The sequence below is a fragment of the Stigmatopora nigra genome, chromosome 12 (assembly GCF_051989575.1).
Source record: "Stigmatopora nigra isolate UIUO_SnigA chromosome 12, RoL_Snig_1.1, whole genome shotgun sequence".
In the NCBI taxonomy this organism is placed as follows: Eukaryota; Metazoa; Chordata; class Actinopteri; order Syngnathiformes; family Syngnathidae; genus Stigmatopora; species Stigmatopora nigra.
Window position 1 is genome coordinate 11,859,715 of NC_135519.1, and position 22,121 is coordinate 11,881,835.

The 22,121-nt window shown below is 40.5% G+C and overlaps 2 long non-coding RNA genes across 2 annotated transcripts in view; both read left to right on the forward strand.

Annotated features, from left to right (window-relative positions):
- The first annotated feature begins 168 nt into the window (after positions 1–168).
- LOC144205531 (uncharacterized) lies at positions 169–14,449 on the forward strand. Its single transcript, XR_013328117.1, has 4 exons — positions 169–230; positions 1,084–1,373; positions 6,079–6,212; positions 13,981–14,449. It is a non-coding gene; the product is annotated as an uncharacterized LOC144205531 (long non-coding RNA).
- Positions 14,450–15,018: 569 nt separating this feature from the next.
- LOC144205532 (uncharacterized) overlaps positions 15,019–22,121 on the forward strand; it is a 52,779-nt gene continuing 45,676 nt past the window's right edge. Inside the window, exon 1 of the long non-coding RNA XR_013328118.1 lies at positions 15,019–15,128. This is a non-coding gene — a long non-coding RNA (uncharacterized LOC144205532). The remainder of the gene's footprint in view (positions 15,129–22,121) is intronic.

Below are 22,121 nucleotides of genomic sequence, written 5' to 3' on the forward strand. Positions count from 1 at the left end.
TCATTTAACTCAAAAATTATGAATAATGCAATATGGTGAAGTGGATGGAAATATTTGACCAAATAACTCATACTAATTGGTTAGATTTAAGAAAGTTTTGTTTATTTATTTGTATTATTTGACCTTGCAGTAATTTGACGGATCTGCAGCATGGGAAATATACGTCACGTGACTTTTTTAGGGTCAATGTGTGTAGTCTATACGAGTGGGGCCGCATCACGCTCTTCCTGGTAGGTCATTTCAGTTGCTCTAAAACAACTATTTTTACACACTTTCTTCTACTTTAACTCGACGGATGAAATGTTAAACATGTCTTACGCCCGATTTGTTGCCATCGATGTCCATAAAACGTAACGTTAACCGGCGATTCCGATTTGTTTGTAACAGCGTTCATGCGGTACTTTAGCATAACTTCATATCTTCTTTGCAACCTCTAATGAATACGTAATCATGAATTATTTATCGATCTAAGCAGAAAATAACATTCTGCTCATGCATTGTTTTCTATGTTGTTCCCATTATTTAAAGCAAAATTGCATGGATGTATCACATTAATTTAAATGAACTATATGAATGAAAAGTTCACTGCATGACAAACAACATTAATGAGTTGCTTTTCCCCCCTAAAAATCAAAGTTAACTTCTCAGATCTAACTGTCTAACAAAATAATATGATTACACGCAGAACATTGAGTCCTGATCCTATTCATTTATCAACCACCTCATGTTTACCAGGAATATTTGTCTTCACATGTACATAACTGGCTCTCCCAACATGAATTCATCACAGTCCAAAAAAGACAATGTGTAAGCATTTGAGATCATCAATTACTCCATTTTGCTGATATAACAGATTTACATCTGACATGCCAAAAACTCTTTGCAAAAAGTCCCCTCCTGCCCAGCAAAAAACGAGAAGAAGAATCATAACTAATGAGGCCATTTAGTGCCCAGCACCTGACTTTGGCCCGTGATCTCCAGGAGACATTAGAGGCAATTTGCCATCTACTTCAGGGCTGCTGTCCCGAATGTTATCAATGAGCTTGTCAGTCGCACACCTAACCTCCCTTTGTTTCCTTCCAGCACGTATTCCCCGGCAGGGAACCCGACGCCTGCTCCCCGGGCCCCCAAAGAGCTACTGGCGGCATGATGTCACACACCTGTTTGGCTGGAGGCTGCTGCCCGGCGACGTTTGCAGCCCCGGGTGTCGCGTTGGCACCTATGCCAACTCAACCCCCCCCACCCCGCCCAGTACACAACCACCCCCTCGTCGCTGCCTGCTACGCCCCGTGGATGTGTCAAAATGGCAGATGATGGTTGGGGTGTGTGCAGCTGCTTGGGAGGAGGAGTGCCAAGGGCGCTCGTTTCCTGCGGTGAGTTTTAATTTGTTCGACGCGCATCTTCTAAAAGGAACAACAACACACACATACACGTGCATTCGCTGCTACAAACACTCGCAATAAACAGACGCTTATTCATAAATATGGGCAGCATGGTGGGCTAGTGGTTTGCACATCTGCCTCATTGTAAGAAGGGCCTCTAAACTAAGTGTCTTTTTGTTTTTTTTTTGGCGTTCGATTTAACCTTTTATGTATGCATGTACGAAATTGTACTAAATATTGATAGCCACATTTGTACCAAGCTGTCCGATGTAGTTAGGGAGCAGGGTGTGGGTTTCCAACATCAAGGGGTTTATCATTTGAGTAGGTGATGTTGTGTGGGTTTTGGCGATTTTATGGCAATATGGCGTCCAGTAAGGGCGACGTGAACTTAAACAAAGGATGGCATTTTTGTCATTTTTTGTCACCGCTACCTCCAAACAACAACAACAAAAAGAAGACAACTTCCAGAGATGACAGCAACAACGACAATTTCAAATAACACTTTCTGGTAAGTTAAATATTTAACAATTCTATCTATCATTTATGACAAATATCAATTTGAGTCTGATAAACGTTTTATTGCTAAACTATTCAATTTTTTCCTTCATAATCTAAGCAATACAATAAAATGTCATTGTGTTTCGATGTGTAACTCTTGTTGTGTTTTCCATAGGTTTTTGTCCTTGGACCAGCCTAACCAGTCATGGAACGATATTGGAATCAAGATCAAAACTTTTGAGCCTATAGTGTACAGGATAGAACAGTTTTTTAAATGTCTGATCAATTGTATGGAATGATTTGTAAAAAAAAATAATATTCTTTCAGCCATTCATGTATTAAGCAAAGGTACACACTTTCTGTTTCTTTTTTTTTTTCCTGAATTAAGCAAATTTACAAATAAACTTTTTTTTCCCCTCTGTGTTCATAAAGTGTCATCATTTGTGCAGTATTTGAGGTTCGGCTTTATTCTAACTACAAAATATTTCGATTTGTTCACAAATATTACATCAATATATATATATCTAAATACTGATTGTACATATAAACTGAGCCACTAAAATATTTAAACCCAATGTATGCAAAACTTCATTTTCATCCTGTTCTTTATTATGTTTATATTTATTGTATTAAATCTCAATATAATTGAAGTTTAATTTTGGTGATTCCTTCACATACTGCTGAAAAAAACATGGTCAAAGAATAGCTCATTAAACAAGATTGTTTATTCACGTCTGGTGTCGTACACTGGAGATCCAAGTTTAAATGATACGTGCCAAAATAATTTAGGACTCCAAATTGTCCGTAGGTGTGAATGTGAGTGTGAATGGTTTGTCAGTGTGTGCCCCGCTGTTGGCTGGCGACCAGTCCAGGGTGTATCCCTTTTCTCACCCCAAGTCAGCTGGGTTTGGCTCTAGATCACACGGAACTCTAATGAGGACAAGTGCTAAAGAAAATGGATGGATTTTCACAAATCTGTCAGCACCCACTAGGGGTGTAAAAGCTACACTTGGCCAAGTAAAGGTGTGGAGATGCCAGACAGACATCCCTGATACCTTGCCTACGTATTTAACTATATATAGCCAATCATATCATATTTGATACATGAATTTTGTGCATATTTTCATATATTTTCACAGCTTAAGAAGACATTGAATTGAATGCATTTATTGTCATTATGCAACTGTATTTTATTTGTTCCATTGAAATCTATTGCAATATTTTTTCCTTTATCAAAATGTATATTATTTGGCAGATTTGGCTTTAAAGGATTAATTCTGGAATTTATTGCAGACACTTAAAATTGATCACATAATAGCTGTTTATTAATTTTGCTGTAATTATTTGATTTTGCATGGGAGGGGTTGGTAGCAAAAATATTATTATCTATGGCAACTAAAAATAAGTTAAAGTTTAACCAAACCTGAATGAGATTATTCCAATAATAAACCTTGTATGCCATCAAAACTTATTATCTGTATCAATGTAGCATTTGCTGAATAAGAGTTAAACACAATCCTTGCATTGGGTAGTATTGACTTACCATTATGTCATGTGACCAAACCTAAGCCTGCAAAATATATGTTGCGTCACGCCATCTTCATGTCCGGCGACATGACACGTGCGGAATACGCGGGTTGTCAGCGCCAGCCAGCTCCAATCCCCGTTGATCAGACGCCACAAATTCGTACCGCCGTGTTTCCACAGCATTGCGAACAACCTGGCTCTCACGGGGGGACTTGAGGGGGGTACTCACACTGACAGTTACACCCAAACAAGACTCGCTGTTTACCCGAGAACAAACGCGTCCACGGCGTAGCAGCAAATCTATTCTCAATGCACACAAGACGTTCAATTTTCGCCTACCGGGAGTGCTTCCCCCTTTTTTTTTCTTATTTTAACGCAACAATCCACCCCGTTCCCACTCCTCCCCTTTGTCTTTGATGTTGGCATCGACTATAGGCGACTAAAAAACTATAGTTTTCTGCGAGCTGACAGATAAAACGGTGCGAGACGCCATTAGCCTGCAAAGCGGCATAATGAGGAGACCTGAACGCACACAAGACAGGAGCCCGGTTGAATTACGGCGTTCTCTCATCCAAGGTGGGAGCTTTTTGACAGCTTTCCAGGCAGCACAACACATTACCATATCCACGCCGCGGTGTAGTGCCAAAGAAAGGCTTTGATGAAAACAGAACTGGGGGGGATCTTTTGACGGGGTGCCTACACACCGTACGTTTTTTCCACGTGCCGCTGTCCTCGGCGACAACAAAGACGGGACAACAATGGCAGCCCAACCGGTGTCAAGCTGCAACTTTATGTTCTTCAATTAGAGAGCGGACGTTGAATCTAGGAGCGCATTGCCGCCGATTGGTCGCTGCGATAAGGCCCGTTTACCCCGATCTACTCCTCCAATCAAAGCCGAAAGTTAATGCATATAGAAGTGGGTGGACTTGGGGGAGAAAAAACTTGAAGGGAAACCAAACTTACAATCTGGATCAATCATGGAATGATTCATATTGGAACAAATTGATCCAAACACAAAATATCAACTAACATGGTCATCTTTCAGGTATGCCGTTTTGGCTCAAAAGAATGCTTTTATTGAAATGTTTGAAACACTTGTGTAAAAATAATCATTTTCAATTGAACAGAGGCCTTTGAATTGAGTCGTGGTGGCTGACTTTTTAATATCGGCAAACATCGTCTAAATCAAATCATGAAACTGATGATTTAGACCAGAATACAAATGTTAGTTTAGTTTACAGTCTACCTCCAAATTTCCTGTTCGGCATTTGCAAATATACCTTTTCCCGAATGACATTGTTTGGAAAATCAAAAACAGTAGTTTTCCATGACGACTTTTTGTGTGTGGTCGCCAGACGTTTGGTCGCCTGGACGTTTGGTCGCCGGATGTTTGTTTATTCCCCCCCAAAAAAATCAAACCTCTAACCTCAGTCATATTTCAATGGCACTAACAGCGATTGACATCAATGGCACTAAGTGAATGATTACATTCAAATGAGTTGAAAAATTGACTAGAAACGAGGAGTATTAAGCAGAAGGAGGCAGCCTACTTGACAAAGTACCCCTCTAAGACAACCTTGCCTTCTCGCATTTGATTAGGTTTTCAGCCAGTTTACTTGTCGGTATTCTAGCAGCGTCGGCTCGATGTGGGATCTTTTGGCAAGGACACCCTGTACTGAGTTTTGGCACGGCCACGTGCCGCAGTATGCTGCTGACTCTGGGTCTTAACGACAGGCTAAACGAAGCGGGCGTTACGGCCCCCTGGATAGGTCATTACTCGTCCGTGGCCAAGAGCTAAACTGGAGCAGGGCTTTTTAAAGAGGGGAGCAGGTGTGTTTCACCATAGGGGCTGGAGCCGGCCCAAGACCAAACAGCCTTAACGGTCTTTATCTCCTTCATAATGAGGCCACGCTCTCCACATAGCCCGACGATGCCCGCACGGGCCAACGCTGGAGGTAAGGAGAAGCACCCCCCCCTCCTCACTTTTACCTCATGGTTAAATGGTGACACTTTCTAAATGACCCCAGCACGGGAGGAACCACGACAAGTCATTAGTGTTCGTATATACAAATTAGACAGGCGTGATGTATGTGTGAGGAAACGGCGTCTAAAAAAAATGATGAAGAACTGGATTCAGAAATGTCACATTTTGGCAGAAAAATGGCATAACTTGTCAAAATGTTCCCCAATGTCATTTAGTATTATTCTAGAATGTTACACAACACTTGGCCAGTTAAAATGATCTGAAATGCAAGTTCTTATCATCATAATAATTACAATTTAGTTCATTTTGTCATGTGGAATTTTTTTTATGTCCTTTAATCTGCAGTAAAGTTTGATTTGAAATGACAATTCAAGGCATTTTCATATTTGACATGATTTCCTCCTTCAATCTGAAATGCATATTTACACTTGGCCTGTTAAAATGATCCGTAATCCAAGTTGTTATCATCATATCAATTGCAAATTAATTAGTTCATTTTGTCATGTGGAAGTTTTTTTTTCATATCCTTTAATCTGCAATAATCTCTGATTTGAAATGAGAATTCAAGGTATTTTCAGATCTGTCATGATTACCTCCTTCAATCTGAAAAGCATATTTACATTTGCATAGCTAAATTCATCCTGGCTTTTGAAAATGTGTAACGACGACTTTTTTGTCTTCTTCCAGAAAATATTACTATCAAGAATGGCCACATGATCGCTGGTGTGTGTTCCTTGAAGTCCTTAAAGTTGAATGGAAAGCCTCTGAGCATACACGGACGGATCAGCCTTACTTCTTCATGAACTTAAATAACTGTCGAGGTAAGAATATGTGGGTGGTGGAGTGAACCGGTCGCTGTATGTGAGTGCTATTGTCCCACACCCATCTTCTCTTTCACCTGTCTGAGTAGGTTTTTTTTGTGTGTGTGTGGGTGTATGTCGGAGGGTCCCAGTGCTCCCCGCAGTCTTCTCGGGCCTGTCAGCAGAGTTGAACTTGATCAACATCAAACGGCATAGCATTCAAAAGTATTAGTGTTCTCTGTTGATGGGCCCTCGCGCTATCACAAACCTAGTCCCTGAGCTACTTCATTATTTATCCCTAATTCATCAGTGTTGTGTCTCACACACACACATAAATCTCAGATATATAGTCTCACATGTGTGTGTGTGTGTGGTTTTTTAGGCTATCTTTATTGTGTCACCTGCACAAATCCCTTAAAAAAGTGTTCTACTTTCTACACATTATCTTAAAATTTGGGGCTAAGGCCTGGCGTTTCACCTGAGTCCAAAAGTTAACCCCCCGTGGTGTCGCGACCTCCGACCCAGCGTGGGCGATCCACCAGATGTGGAGTGTGTGGCGGGATGGTGGCGAGGGGGCAGCTCGCTCTCACGCGGGGAGGCCCCCGTCTCCCCAAACTGCCACAGAGAGCATGGCCAGAGGGCTTCTGTCAGCACCGTTATCAATCATACTACCCTGGCTGGTACTTTCTCACTCCCTCACGCTCGCCCTCACTCTGTCTTTTTTAGCTTTTTGCACCGTCTCTCACTTTGTCTCCTTTCCGCTTTTGTGTTTCTCTCACTTTCTTTTCATTTTGGGTGGGTTCTCACGTTTTTCTTTTTACCGCTCACCACTTAAGACCCCCTTCTACCAACACACGCTGTTGAAAAAAAAAAGCTCCACCTCCTCAAGTACTCAGCCACCCCGCCCGCCCGCCCGCCTCACACATATGTACATGCTTTAACCTTCCTCGTACAACTTGCATCCTTCTGATCCGATGCACACACACAGCTTGTCGTGACCTTCACGCTGTGAGAAGGACGCAGCAGGCGAGGTGTTCCCATGTGTCATTAATGGGCAATGGTGAGCAAAAGTTAAAGTTAACTGCTGTATTATAGTCAACATTTAATAGAATCTACATTTTGGGCATTTTTTAGGGATAAGGCATTAAAAAGTTTACCAAATATAGCAAAGTATAGGAAGAAAAATACTTGTAATATACTCCTCAAATATGCAGACTTTATTTTCTAATTTAATGTTTTGTGACCTGTGACCTTTAACCTTTAAATTTCAAAATGTAATGGCCTCTTCCATTTCACATTACAAGATTTTCTTGCATGTGTGATATGAATCCCTCGATTGGTCCTTGACCTATCTTGAACACAAACATACACTTTCAGTTTTGCCCTGGGAGCAGAATTCTTTTCATGACCTTTGTGACCTTTATGACCTCATTACCTCAAAATGGAATGCCCTTTTCCATGTCGTATTACAAGCACATCCTGCACATTTGATACTAATCCCTTTACTATTTTTTTCAGTTATGTTGAACACATACCCAAAACAAACAGAAAAACTAATGTAGCCTTTTCTTTAAAAATCAGCAACGTCACCAATTTAAAAATAAACAGGAAAAAATGTTAATTATCACTTTGAAGGCATTCATTTCTTGGTAAATTTCCGTTATAACGTTTTAGGACCACCGACTTCGATTAAATAGCCTCCCCAAATTCTGATTTTATTTCCAGTTTTACACCCAAATGTGCCAAAGTTGCCCTCCCATAAGGTTTCTGTACAAAGTCTCCTTCCAACCTTTCCACTTTGATAGAATTGGCTAAAGTGCTAACATAATCATCTCCTTGGCGGAGGTCAAAGCGCGAGGGCAGACGGCGAGGCAGGCGACGGCCACGTCTTGGCAAGGAGACGCCATTCCTCGCCATGCGGCGTGAGGCGTTCACTGACACATGGCACTTTGAAGGCCCCCCGTCCCGGGCTTGGGCCCGGCCCCCCGTTATCGCTGCCATCCTTCACATCTGCAATGGGGGCAAATGGGTTACAGCCAGCACAACAGACAACAACTAAATAAACAACATACCTGGGGTGGATTCCCTCCAATTTCCGGACTGCCAGTCTGGCTTTGGTGCATTTTTAAAACATCACTAGGTAATTGAAGTAGAGCGTTCGCGTTCACACTGACACATTTGCATGGGGAGGGGGGGGGGGGGGCACGCCACCGTACGTGTATATATATGTGTGTGTGTGTTGGGGGGGGGGTCCGGGTGTAAGCAATGGAGCAGCTGGTACGCACCAGTACGACTGCGGCTCAACCAGTCCTCCTGACTTCATATGTAGCACTTAATTGGTTCCCAAGGCAAGAATGAAATATTTAGCTTGCACGTCCTTTAAAATGCGATTGATTTTGATCTGACAGCTGTGCTTGTCCCGCGCGAGGGGAGCGGGAGAAACCAGGAAGAGGCTGGCGAGGGCTGTCTGGGCTCGTTGCCTGCAAATAGCGCGACAACACCCACTCAGGCGCACACAAACAGCGCTATATGGACACGCCATGTACGGATCACTCATGGATGCCATATGCTATCAACTGAAGTCTCCTTTCAACCATACACACACACACACGCACACACACACACACGTGCACTAGGCCCCCCCATCTTTAACCTTAAAAGATGCACAAAGCTTTGAGTCCATCAGTCAAAGATGTTATTTCATCTAAATCCTCTCATGCGAATGTACGGATTCAAAATAATTGTTTGAAAACACTTTGCTCTTATATCCAAAAATAATTGAAAAATTGCCAAAGTCAGCGATAGTAAATATGTTGCAGTGAACAATATGACATATCAGTCGTCGCACTCACACAGTTTGAAAGTTAAACTTTGTTAATTGTCTTCTTAAAACATGTTCAAATAAGTAGCGAGAGGTCATGGTGGTCATATGGTTCTATGGATAAAGTTTAATTATATTTCAAAAGATATATTTGATGTTTATTGTGATGTTTTGGTATCAGCAAAATGGATTACAAAGTCCAAAAAGTTGGTGCATCTGCTCAGAAAAAGTTACAAAAGTGCATAGATGAATTACATTATATTACAAGTACAGTCTTCCCTCAATTATTGTGACTTTACACATTGCAAATTTCAAATCCTAATCGAGAAAAACTTTTGCAGACTCAATTTAATGAGAAAATGAAGTTGCAACATCACTAGGAAATACTTCCAAGATTACACTATGAGACCCAATAGTAAAGTTGCAATAGAAACAAAAACTTACAATATTACAAGTAACAAAATTATGACCATAATGAGGCTTATGCTGCAATATTTAAGCCACAAAATTAAAATTCTCCAAATATTTCCAAGCACTCTGTACTCCTACTACAATACAAACTCTGAAAATGACAAATGTATGCCTTTCCCACATGAAATAACTCCAACTTTTCCCTTGAAATGAAAGGTATCGTCACGCGTAAAAAGCATTTTCCCTGCCACCTTGTCTATGGAGTTGCAGCTCAGCTCGCAGGAGATGGCCAATCAAATTGGATTAATGTCACTAATTATTTGGCAAAGCAATAGCGTGGTCACGCCATAACATGATAGAAATGCATTAAACCTGCACGGGATCCATGGCCGGGCGCCTCCCCCCTGTCAAATTGACTAAGCTGCAAATTACGTACAAACGGATATATCCTTTATATAACAGCCGACCCCCCCACCACCACCACTACACCCCCACGGCCCCTTCCACCTCCTCCCCCTCCTCCTCCACTTTATCCTACCTGTCAAGCTGAGAACATCACAGGCTAATTCTTTATTAAGTGAAAGGGCGTCGGGGACCGGATGATCCAATTTAAGTACATTGGGCAGAATAGAAGACTAATTAAAACCCATATTTTTACATTATTAATTTTGGAACTTCACTTTTAATGAATGTGAAATGACAGGCCTTCCATTTATATACACGTACACTTTGGGATTCTCGGCGGGGGAATAGGACTTATGGGTGTAGTGCTCAAACTGCAAGGGGTTGCTATGGGATGGGAGGGTGTTTTTTTATTTTATTTTACATTTAGAAAAAAAAATTCAAGCGACCATGACAGACTCGCTTTCAAAAAAAGTTCAAGCTGCTAACTTGAGCCTCGTTTTGAAATCAGGATTCCTAATTGAGTGTAGGCTAGTTTTTTGGCTTTTGGCGTGGAAGGAAATGTCATTCTAGGCTTTAAGATGAGAAAGTAATCAGGACATTTGTAGCCAGGGGTACAACCTTGTCATTTTTAGACTACCTGTACTTCGCTTGTTGGAAAAAATGGGCTAATATTATGACATCAACGTCAACGGCTGGTGGAAAAAAAAGGTTGTGCTATGAAAATATAGATGTCTTCTAATGAGATTGAAGTCATTTGTTGGGGTGGGGGGAAATAGTCATAGTGTTGAGAGAGAAAAAAAGCTATGAGGTAAAGTTGTAATGTTAGAAGTTAAAATGTTGTGGGATGTTATGACTTGTTGGTAGAGTGGTTGTGTCACAAACATGAAATTAATGCAATGTTTTTTAGTAATTGACAAATTTAATGTAATTAGGAGTGTTGGGGAACAATTCTGATATTTTTATGAAGATGAGGTGAAGTAAAGAATTGTAAAATGGGGAAAAAGTAGAATTTTGCAGAGAGATCTGCTATTTTTTTTAATTTGGATTTTTTGAAAATTTCATATGAGGAAAATGCATTAGATTATGAGGAATAATGTGAGAAAAATATAGCTGCACAATAATTAGATAGAAATGCTTAAGGAATATTTTATAAAACAACAATTTAATTTCAAATAATGTAATGTGATAAAAATATGGAAATGTCATGATAAACGCAAACTTAAGAAAACAATTATTCATAGGCAAAAAAAATAAAGTAATGAGAATAAATGTCCCAATGTGACTGAAACAAAGTATTTTAAAGTTATAGAAATGTCAGGTTTAAATTATGACCATTAATTTGTTGAACTAAGAGCAAAGAACTAAATAAATACAACCCAAAAAATTCTCACTATGAGGAAAAAGTTGTTCTCTATCATCAGGAGAACATTAAAAAAACTACGAAAAAAACTGCTCTGAAAATAACAAAAAGTCTTGTCCTGCAAAGATGCACATTTTTGAATTAAGCCAAAAATCTTTATTGTCTTTCTCTTCTTTCAGCATGTGCAAAAATGGAGACAAGAAAGTAATCAGGACGTCTGTAGCCAGGGGTGCAACCTTGTCATGTGGAGTACCTGCATAAGGCAACTTTAAATGGCATGTGGCCCATTTCCTTTATGTCCATCACACCCTCTAATTAGGAAAATGACCCTGCGTCTTAATTGAAAACACTGCAGCAATGCTCCGGGAAAATCATCTATTTTTGCCATCGCAAAAAAAAAAAAATGTAGTGTGGGAAAAAGAAGGAAAGAAGAAGGCGGGACTGTTTAGTGTTTACCCTCTTCTCTCTATGCACTTCTCATTCCCCACAGGCTAATGCATCCTCACATCCACAAATAGACGCCAGTCAGAGGCCAGCCGCTTTGTAAAATTGAGTCAAATATACAAAACGGACATTTTTTTAATGGCGTTTTTTTTTCTCTTCCCTTTTTTTTAAACGTACGAGCTGACCCCTTCGCAACGGAATGGAAACCAATCTTTTTTTTTTTTTTTTGTTGCTTTCTTTCTTTTCCTCCGGTTTCAGGAAACTTGTAAGGCAAAAGCAACATCCTGAGCTAGTGAGGAGACAGCAGAGGTGCTGACACGCCGACAGGCAGGGGATCCTGGGAAAAGCCACAGACAGGAAGAGCCTGACTGGCTTTGACCCGTCGGGTCAAGGCTGGGGGCTCGGCAACTGAAAGATGTTTCCAAGCCACACTTGCGCTATCATCCATTTTTTTTTTAAATACAGGAAACAGCTTCCAAAATGCTGTGAAATATGCAGGCAGATTTTTTTTTCTTCTCCCCATTTTATTCTCGGCTCTTTTGTTTTTTGGCTCACCCGCGACATGAATTGCGATCCGGCCCTGAGCTATATTTGACTTATTTGTTCCAGGGTCACTGTATGTAATTGCACAGAGCTCAAGTCCACGTCGCTTTTTTACCATTGCGAAAATATTCCTTTTTTAAAAACATAAATATACCTCGAGTTCATTCTCAACATGTGTCATGACTAATCCAGTTATGTTGTCAAGGCCAAGACTACAACATATGAAGGCGTAGAAGGGGCTGTAATCCAAAATAAATATAAATATTAAAAAAATAAAAATAAATCTTAGGTAGCTAAATTACAAGCTGAATAAAAAAGGTCATTTTTAGAGAAATAAATACTATCACTACATACTGCATACTCTCCAACATAGTTCGAAAAATATGGCTTATTGTGAGAAAAAGATAGTATTGTTGATTGTTTGTATTGCTGCAAATATCAAGGGAGGAAAGTTTTAAAGTATTCAAAGTGGTTTATATGTACATGTTGGGACTTTTTTTGACCAATTTAACGTCACTTTGGTCTTTGCCACACTTCATTCTAAGATATTTCCTAAATAGTGAAAAATAAATCGCAAAGTCGTGAATTCGCGTTAAGTGAAGACGTGATAATCGAGGGATTACTTTATACATAATATGGTGCTTCATAACTCAACCCTTATATTATGATTTGTTATATTTATTTTTACTTTTGGTTTAGGATAGTTAGTAAAAAGAGCCACTGTAGGCCACTATTCATGCCCACACTCCCACGTGGAATGGACCAACCTAATTTAGCCAGTTGCAAGCCTCGCCCCTTAAAACTCCCCTTTGCAAAAATACTACATTTCTTAGAAGTAATTATACATTCTTTATATTCTTTTATGTTATTAAGCAATACCTGGCCATTTTGCTTTAAAATACAAAACATATTTTTAAAAAATTGTATGCTGGAATGGAACATTTTTATAAGCAAGTTAATTGCGTTTTTAGTTTTCCCAAATTAAAATCATAAAATAGGATATGATGACTTCTTCATCCCTAGTAGCTTGTAAAATCACTGTAATATTTCCCTTTCATTTTGCTAATAATGTCCCCTTATTTGTACTAGATTTAGACTCATGCTCTCTGCGTTATGTGACTACGATCCTAATAGCTGTTCACACAACGTTCCTGTCTGACAAGTGTTTCGAATTAGGCAGATTGTATCTTTCTCTCTCTCTCTTTCTCTCTTCACGTCTGTGTGAAAGTCTCCAAAGGCCTCTTAGAGTAAAACCAAAAGATGGCGAGGGGAGATTGTCCTCTAGCCAGTCGTGCACAATGACGCATAAATCAAGGCGTCAGTAGTTCGTCGCCCTTCTCGTCTTGGCTCGGACGGACCTCACCATAAGCGCCATTTCTGAATCATTTTTTTCATTTTTTTTTTTTTTTAATGGCCCAAATGTATCCATCAAGCCTTGAAGAGTGGCTTGCCAGCCGCCCCGGCGATCGATGGGCGCGCCGTACCCTCCCTCTCGGCCCCTTCGCGCGAGCTTTTGCCTGCGTGGGAAGGGGGTAAGAGGAACCTCATTTTAGCTGGTTTTAGCCTCAGGCCACTACTGTGATTTTACCCCATGCTCCTGGCCTGACGTCATTAAAGATGCATGATGATGGATACCGTGAATTCAACCTCACCGAGGGGGTTTTGAGGTAGAGAAGAAGAAGAAGAGGGAGAGAGAAAGAGAACCTTGCTTGTTTTTTAGATCACACTAAGAATAAATCAAGACTGTTTAAATGGAGAGGTTGCAAGTGGATGCATGTGACTAATCTCCCGGTTGCACATTACAGGAAAGCAGGCGGAAGGAAGGCTGGCAGGCGGGTGGACAAGCTTGGGAGGAAGGCAGGCAGTCAGGCAGGCCTCGCCGGTGGAGAGGCGGCTCCCGTCCAGTTGGTGGTGCTCCTGTCACAGTCAATTCCTGCTCACCACACTTTGCAAAGTGAGCCTACAACAGTGTGCAACGCCATGATGCTAATGTACGTTCCATATCAACAATCATATTTATTCACATTCTGGCTCTATTCTCAATGTTGGCAAATGTTACTAATTTTAGAGGATCCTCCCTTTCTTTTCCCGTTGCGTATAACGTGTACACGGTGGAGGATTCGGGGAATGCAAAAGACATGTCTATCCAAATGCATATTTTGTTGTTTTGAATTTTAATCACATACGGGCCAAAAGTGTGTGTGTTTGAAAAGTGAGGAGTAAATACAGAGACCAAGGCCTTGTGAAAGACACCCTAAACACCATATACTCCCATAAAATGGAATTATATTTCATTTACATGCATTTTTTAGGCTTGAATTGAGACAAATTTACCAAAAAAAAAAAAAACAATAAGGAATGTTTTGGGATGTTAAAATGTAATATGAGAGAAAAATATTGTCAAAAGAACATTTTATTATTAAGGATTCAAGTCAAAATGATATATATACATATAAAACATATAACATAATTTCTTCATTATGTCATTAAAATTCAAGCATTTGGATAAAATAAGTGAAAAAAATGAGGGTTTAATTACAACATAATCCTGAATATGCAACCTTACCCTGTCATCCTTATTTATTAAACTTTCAAAAGTTGTTTAAGTTAAAAAAAAAAAAGAAAAGGGATTCATTGATGTTAACTATGCATCTTTTATGACCTTAAAGTTTGAGAAAAAAATGACTTGAATGGAAAGGACAGATTTCTTTCCTCTATGGTGCAAAACTCTAAAAAGTTCATTGACAACACCATTGTTTTACTTAAAAAAATTAAAAAAACATGTAACATGAAGCTCCAGTGTAACAAAATCCTATGAGCATATGTGTGTGTGTGTTTCTTTCCAGGACTCCTGTGTGTCTCCAAAAGTGGGAGTGACAGAATAGGGGGGATACATTTGACAGCCGTGCTCCCCGAGTTCAAAGGTCGTGTCAAGCGGCGAACCAGTCTCAAGGTAAGGAGTCTGACGAGGGTCCGCCTGGTCAATGGCTATCGTTTCCAGGGCCCGGCTGCGGTAATGGGACCTCACTCATGTGTCAGCTCGCCAAAGGAAAAGTGGAGGGGGGGTGGGGGGGGGCTTTTTGAACTTTTAAACTGTCCAATTTCGAGCTTAAAGGCGTCGTACGTTCACCCACGTCTTATCAGTGTCTGGTGTCAGACGCGCCTGTCTGGCAATCACACCTACTTATAGCCATTCTTGTAATGTAACAGAGCGGCGATACGTTCTTACTAGGCATACTTGGCTGGCTCATTCTAAGACATTTCCCATATGGCCAGCCATTTTGGAGCTTTGGTCTTATCTTTAAAGACACACGGGGGCTATTGTGTTCTCGGACAAATAGATAGGGGACACACTGCATTGTTTTAGGACAAATAAGTTCGTTTTGATCCTGATATTTTACTAAATTTTGGAAGAGGGCAGGGTATTGCAAATGGGAAGACAAAACAAGCTTTTAAGGAAAAATATTTCAAGCCGCAGTCATTGTGACATGTCAAAAGTGTAAACTAAAAGACGAATCAAGGCAAAATAGTAACTTATTGATGAAAATAATAGTTTTTTCATTAAAGTAATGTACTTTATTTAATACTATTCACTCATTTGCGGCCTGTTTATACTATGTATACCATATTCAATGCAAATATGAAATATTTTGTTCATCTTCAATATGTTTCCATTTCACACTTTCCTTACCAAAGTTACAGCTAAGAATCACCACTTATTTACATATACTTAAAATATATTTACAAGTATATCCACTTCAGTAAAACAGTTAAATCAATCCCTACTTCCACAGCAGTCAAAAAAAGTATCACATTCCGGCATCTGTATTTAATTATTTGCATTTTTGGGGAGCTTTTGCTCTTACCCCAATGCATTCCCTTAAAAAATATATATTTTTACTTTTATATGAGCCTACCGGTAGACAGTGGTTATGCATACAAGATGGGCAAATGTCATCCAAAACAATTCCCATATCCAAGTAGAGTAAATTCCCGACTTTTGTCTGGTAATATTCTCCAAGGCCAACCATTTTCCGTTCCAATACTTGAACTCAAGTGCGGCTTTCAGGTACTTTCAAACAAGACTGCTTTTAACCCGCCTGGGTTGGCGCTCCAAGCGCACTATTTCAACATGCCGCCTTAACCGTCCCTCAGCTCAGGGAGTTGAATCCAACCTCCTCACTGGAAGACCCAGAAATAAGGCCTTTATCAGCTGGGCCCACACTGTATCAGGGGGCTCCTCCGGCTTGCCTCTGATGTGAAGGGGAGATGGACGGCGCCTGGTGCCGGTCCTCTGGTCGAGCACCAGAACGGGATTGAGGCTGGGGGAGGGCTTGGTGGTGGTGGTGGTGGGGGGGAGTGAGTATTGTGGCGCTTGGAATTAAGCAGGCATCAAACGGCAAGAGGAAGCTGTTGTCGATGCATTGTCTTGTGTTATTTTAACCGGCTTAGCGCGAGAGCCTCTTCATGCTGGAGTGTTGCGGGCGCTGGATGCCGATGATGATAAGTGGCACATTCTCTGTTAAGACCGCTAAGCTGCCAGCCTGGCTCCACCAGCGACACACTCGCTGTGTGTGCGCCTGCTGATTTTGGCGGCGCAACTACAGCCTTTTTCAATAGGTTAGCATGGTCTTATCCTGTCAAAAGCGCTGACTTGGCAGTACGACCAGCGCCCTTTATGGTGTCACCAGTGGGAGCGCTCTTTATTTCATAATGCTGACTTTATTTTTGTAAGAGATTTGGTAGAGTTGGAAATGTGCAAAAAAACTTTTAAAGCTATTGGAATGGAGTGTTTGTTGTGGTTTGTGGTTTTTCTCTTCGGCTAGGTCAAATATTGCCATTGTGAAATCGGTTCAATCAAATTCTTGTATTGCTAAAAATTTGACAGATGGGCCGGGTCAGCACAAGATACGATACAGATAAAAAAGTGCATCCGTTAACAGTACATAAGTAAAAAGTATAAAGTACAAAGTCAAGTCAAAAGGAATGTATTAAGAAATATTACAATGTCATTCAAAAAGATAGAGGGGCTGTAAAACACGAAAAACAAATAAGAGTGGACAGATCTACTGCCATATTTGGCCCGCGAGCCGTAGTTTGCCCATATCTGCGCCAGATAGATACTACTTGATAGTCAGATCACTCACGACTGAAGACAGCTAGTATTTTCCACGGTCCGTTCAACATTCCTCCATATTTGTCAAGTGTTTGTTCAAATATTTACTGCTTGATCGCCCGGTGGCGTTGCGTTCTGTTTACAATATTAGCATTTCTGCTTAACCTCATCGGTGGCACTATAACTTCCAGTTGTATTCAAATATTTCAACTCTTATTATTATTTTTTTGCTACTGCAATATTATTTGACCCTTCCCTAATATCCGCCTTCTTCTGTAAACGGCAACAAACAGCACAAGACTCATTTTAATAATAGTACCAATAACATGCAAATAGGGCACTATAAACATACTTGGGAGGGAAATATGTTTTGCATAGATTTAAACTGCAGCATTTTATTTACCCGCTTGCTGAATAACGGCCCCAGCGAACGAAAACAGTCACGGCTTTAATTCCTGTCGTCTGTCGTACGTACGCGGGGTCGTTAAGTGGCATCGTATGTCATGCGGTCGACACCTTCGCCGTTTGTTGCGGCTTGTTTAAAGTGCCACGTTAATAGCAGAAGCATCAGGCCCTGTTGGATTTTACTACTCTTGGAAGTCGAGTGTGGAAGTTTTAAGGTTGTGATTTGAAGTTATTTAATGGCATCTGTTCTAAAGTATTGTAGATCAAATTTTAGTTTGTCTCTGTTGAGGTTTAGTGCTGTTTTTCTTCTTATCAGACATAGAGATGTTTCTTGAATAACTGTATAGTGGTTGTATATGGTCAGGAAAGGCTGAAATCACAATTGGATTAGTATTCATTATTCAGTCAACAAGTGATTCAATATGTAAACTACTGGAAGGAATGTAGAAAATAGTATTAGTGTTTTTTTTTGTCATTCAACATGGTGCTTTTTGGTGAGTGCATAGTTCAGTTGGAAGTATAATACATTAAGATTGAATCGTCTTGAAGTGGAAATGAGAAAGTAGCTTCCAATGATATATTCCGTATCCATTTTTTAAGGAATGAAACCTAGCTGTAGTTGGAGAGCTCCTGTAAATATTACATATCTGTTTCAAGAACCAATAATATTACATATATTTCCCCCCTTGTCCTCCCAATAATTCAAGATATTCCGTATATAATAATAATCCTAATTCATAAAAAGGTAGAAAACAAAAACTTTAGGTAATGAGGAGATTAAAGCACATTTTATTCGGCTTTTATAACTCAATATCGTAAAGAATAAGAAGATTAAAATTGGCTTTTGTGCTTTTAAATGACTAAATTAGACTAAATCTTGATTGCATGTGCAACTGTAGTAAATACAAAAATTGCACACCAAAGACAAGGAGGAAAAAAAATAAAAAAGAAGGCTGCAGGGCCAAATGTTTTTTTCAGGATGGCGTAAAACGCCGTCTAATCTGAATGAAAACGAATTTACGTGAGGGCCCCTCCGTCGTTGCCAACCGCCGCCGTTGCCGCCATCTCCTTCGCAGTAAATTTTCACTTCTGCACGCGCGCAACTGATGCTCGGCGGACACCTCGCCTCACTCTCGAGCTGTCTCATTACCCTGCCTTTCAAGTGGCGGGAGAAGAGACGGGGTGAGAGCGACGAGACGGAAGGAGAAAACGACGAGGGGGCAAGAGGAGACGGAGCGTGTTATTTTTCAAACGCCGCTTTTTCTTTTTTTCCTTTTCCTTTCCCTTTCCCTTCACTCTATTGTTTGCCGCGAGTTCACACCGATTTTCAAAAAAAGTCTCACTTCCCTTTCTGACAGATGTGGTGTCATCGCTGCTGTTTAATTAAAAAGGAAATGGAGGTGATGATTGCAACACAGACGTGATCTGATATGATAATGTATTTACAATCGTTGAGATGAGCGTCATTAAGGATGTGTCAAGGACAAAGTCACCCTGGGAATTTTCTTGGGGGTCCGGAGCTGTCAAGAATGTTTTTTTCTGAGGCGGCTGTTTGTTGAGATTGTCAGGCGGCCATGACAGTCACAATTAATAATTTGCACACGAAAAGAAAGATGTGATGGCGTTTTATGTTCCTATGTTCCTTTTCAAAAACAACAACAAAAAAATGGCCACTTGTAAATAAAAGCCGTTTCCTACCTTTGCGAGAAAAAAAAGTAAACAAAAGGCACAAAAAGATAAACCCCTCGATACTATACGGGACTCCATTAAGGGATGATTTTGAGTTATTTTATGAATGTTTCATAAGCATATGGAAGCTTCATCAAAACAAATTGTTTCCATTTTGACAATTACCCGCGACAATCGACGGCCGCCGCACCTGCCTGGGAAAAGGATGAATAATTTCCAGTCGTTTTAATTGCTTATGTGACAGCTAATCATCAAGGCCTTCATTTATTTATCCGGCTTCATTTGAACTTCCTCCTCGGTTGATAACGTATCCAGCTTCGCTCTCTAGAGTCGTGCCATGCTGATTAAACTGTAGCGCATGAACAAAAAAAAAAAAAATCCCTCGCTATTATGCAGATGCCAATAGAGCCTGAAATAGTGTGTATCATCCGGAACACCCGGCGTAGCATTGGCCAGAGTTGGCAAAACAATTCACACTATGTATTTAAAGACATATACTACCAGTTGAGAGAATATATGTTCATATTTGTGATTATTGGGTGCGATTTAGGCTTTTTCTTAGGTAGTTTTCTGGTATATTAGAGCATCTTGTCATCTTTTGTGAGGGAACATGGGTCAGAAAGAGTGAAAGAAGTATTTAAAATGAAAAATTTGACAGTCTGCATGGAGGAATAGGCTTTGGCTGGAAGGTTAAGGTGTATGTTAGCGAACTTGATAGGATTTGTAGGCATAAAAAGTTTTGAGACCTGTGGATTTACTCTATTTGTAGTCAAAAGTTGCAGGTTTTTCTATGCCTTATGTTTGGAAGCTCATTTTATGTACAGGGAAGGTTTTTTTGGGGAATATTCTCTTTGGTGTGGCAAATTTGCATTGAGTTTGAAGGGAAGTTTCAGTATTTGTATGATGGACTGTCATTGACTCCGAAAGATGTTTAAGATACCTGAAAGCTGGTGGTGAAGTAGTTGTTGTGTCCTTTAGGAGGTGGTGGAGTAAAATTATCACATTTCGTAATTTTATCTATTGGAAAAAAAAATTTCTGCACTACAAATACTTTCCATCTTTAAATTAATTATTGCATATCCCGAAAAGAGGGAACTGCTACATCTTGCATCTTCTATTCTATCAGTATAAGCAAGATAAAAATCTGCATCTTTTTTAGTTTAGTACACTTTTAACATCACATTTCCAACTTTAGCAAATAGGAACTATCTTCTTTTTAATTTGGGTCATCATCTACAGAGGTAAAAATATACCTAAGCATACTTTGATGAACTTTTTAGTGCATCTGTTCCAATTCTAAGTAGAAAGTCAGTAGAAATTTGTCCGATTTTTTTTTCCATTCGCTTATGAATAGAATCCTCCAAAATCTACTCGTAGTAGCAAAGTATTTGTACTCCCCATCAGTACACGTCAGTCAGATCTCTGGAATCGTAGCTAACTTGTTGACGATGCTGAGATTTATAAGTTAAAACGTGCCTTGCGGGGGGAAGCTTGAGTTCCCCTTCTCTAATTGTATTCGCAATAAGCAGCCAGGCTCCAAATGTCATTTTAATCATGTCACCGTTTAGCTGCAAATACATAAAAATTGCCCAACACCGCTTCAAATCAGAGGACAAGCTTGACAGTGTAGAGTTATGACGCCGGCGAACATCTGCCCGCCCCCAACTCTCCGAAGAAGCGCCGCATTAGGCCCCGATGTTCCTCGCCGCCGGTGGCTCGTCTGCAGCTGCCGGTGGCGTGCCGGGAATCGGCGCGGCGGCTATGGGGAAATCAGCTACTGTCCTCCCCCCCCTACACCCCACCACAACCTCTTCCCAGCATGGCCGCCCCTACACACACACATACACGTACCCCTCCCTCCGCTCTCGGCGTCCCAAGCATGGCCATTAACTGACTGCCAGCAGCTCTGGGAAGGGGAACAACAGATGCCAGCCACTGAAAAGCCTCCAGCTCTTCAGCTCGAGCAATCCCAACTGGGCCGGGACGGGCCTCTGTAGATTTTTGGACATAGAGCGAACAAATGTGGACATGAAAAGGGGGGGAAGAGGAGGGTTGTCGTGGAGGTAAAGATTTGTTAACCCTCTTGAACTTGACAAGAGACAGCACCCAGGCGTAGATTAGCCTCCTCAAAGCTCACTTTGGTACCAGGTTGTGGCGTCAATAAGTGAATATGGGTAGAGACTCTGCATCTGTGCATGTTTGTGTGTATTTGTGGGTGTGTATGTTTGGTTGAAAGCGCTAGGATGTTTGCATATCCTCACCCACAGCGGTGGATGTCAATTTTAAACAGTGTCATTACACGCTTGCAACACCTTAATTAGGCTTCAATTACATTTTTCCTTTTTCTCATCAACAGAATTGACCTTGTCATGGAATAGTGAATTACAGCAACACTTTAAAATTCGGGTCAACTTTTTTTATGGAGGTTTTGCTACCAAAGTCAGTGGAGAAAATATGTAAGTCTTTAAACTAGGGGTGTCAGACTCGGGTTGGTTAGCGGGCCGCGTTAACATCTACTTGATTTCACATGAGCTGGACCATTTTAGATATATTTAGATTTTTCCTCCACTTCGACACACTTAGAAAGCCAATGTACTGCAATGTATCTGTAACAATTGCAATTGAATCCAAACATGGAAAAGTATCAGTCTGAGTTTGCATATGTTAAGAGATCATAACATAAGGTAAAAACAATCAAATCAAGACACTAATAAGCCAATGGCAGCATTTTGAATC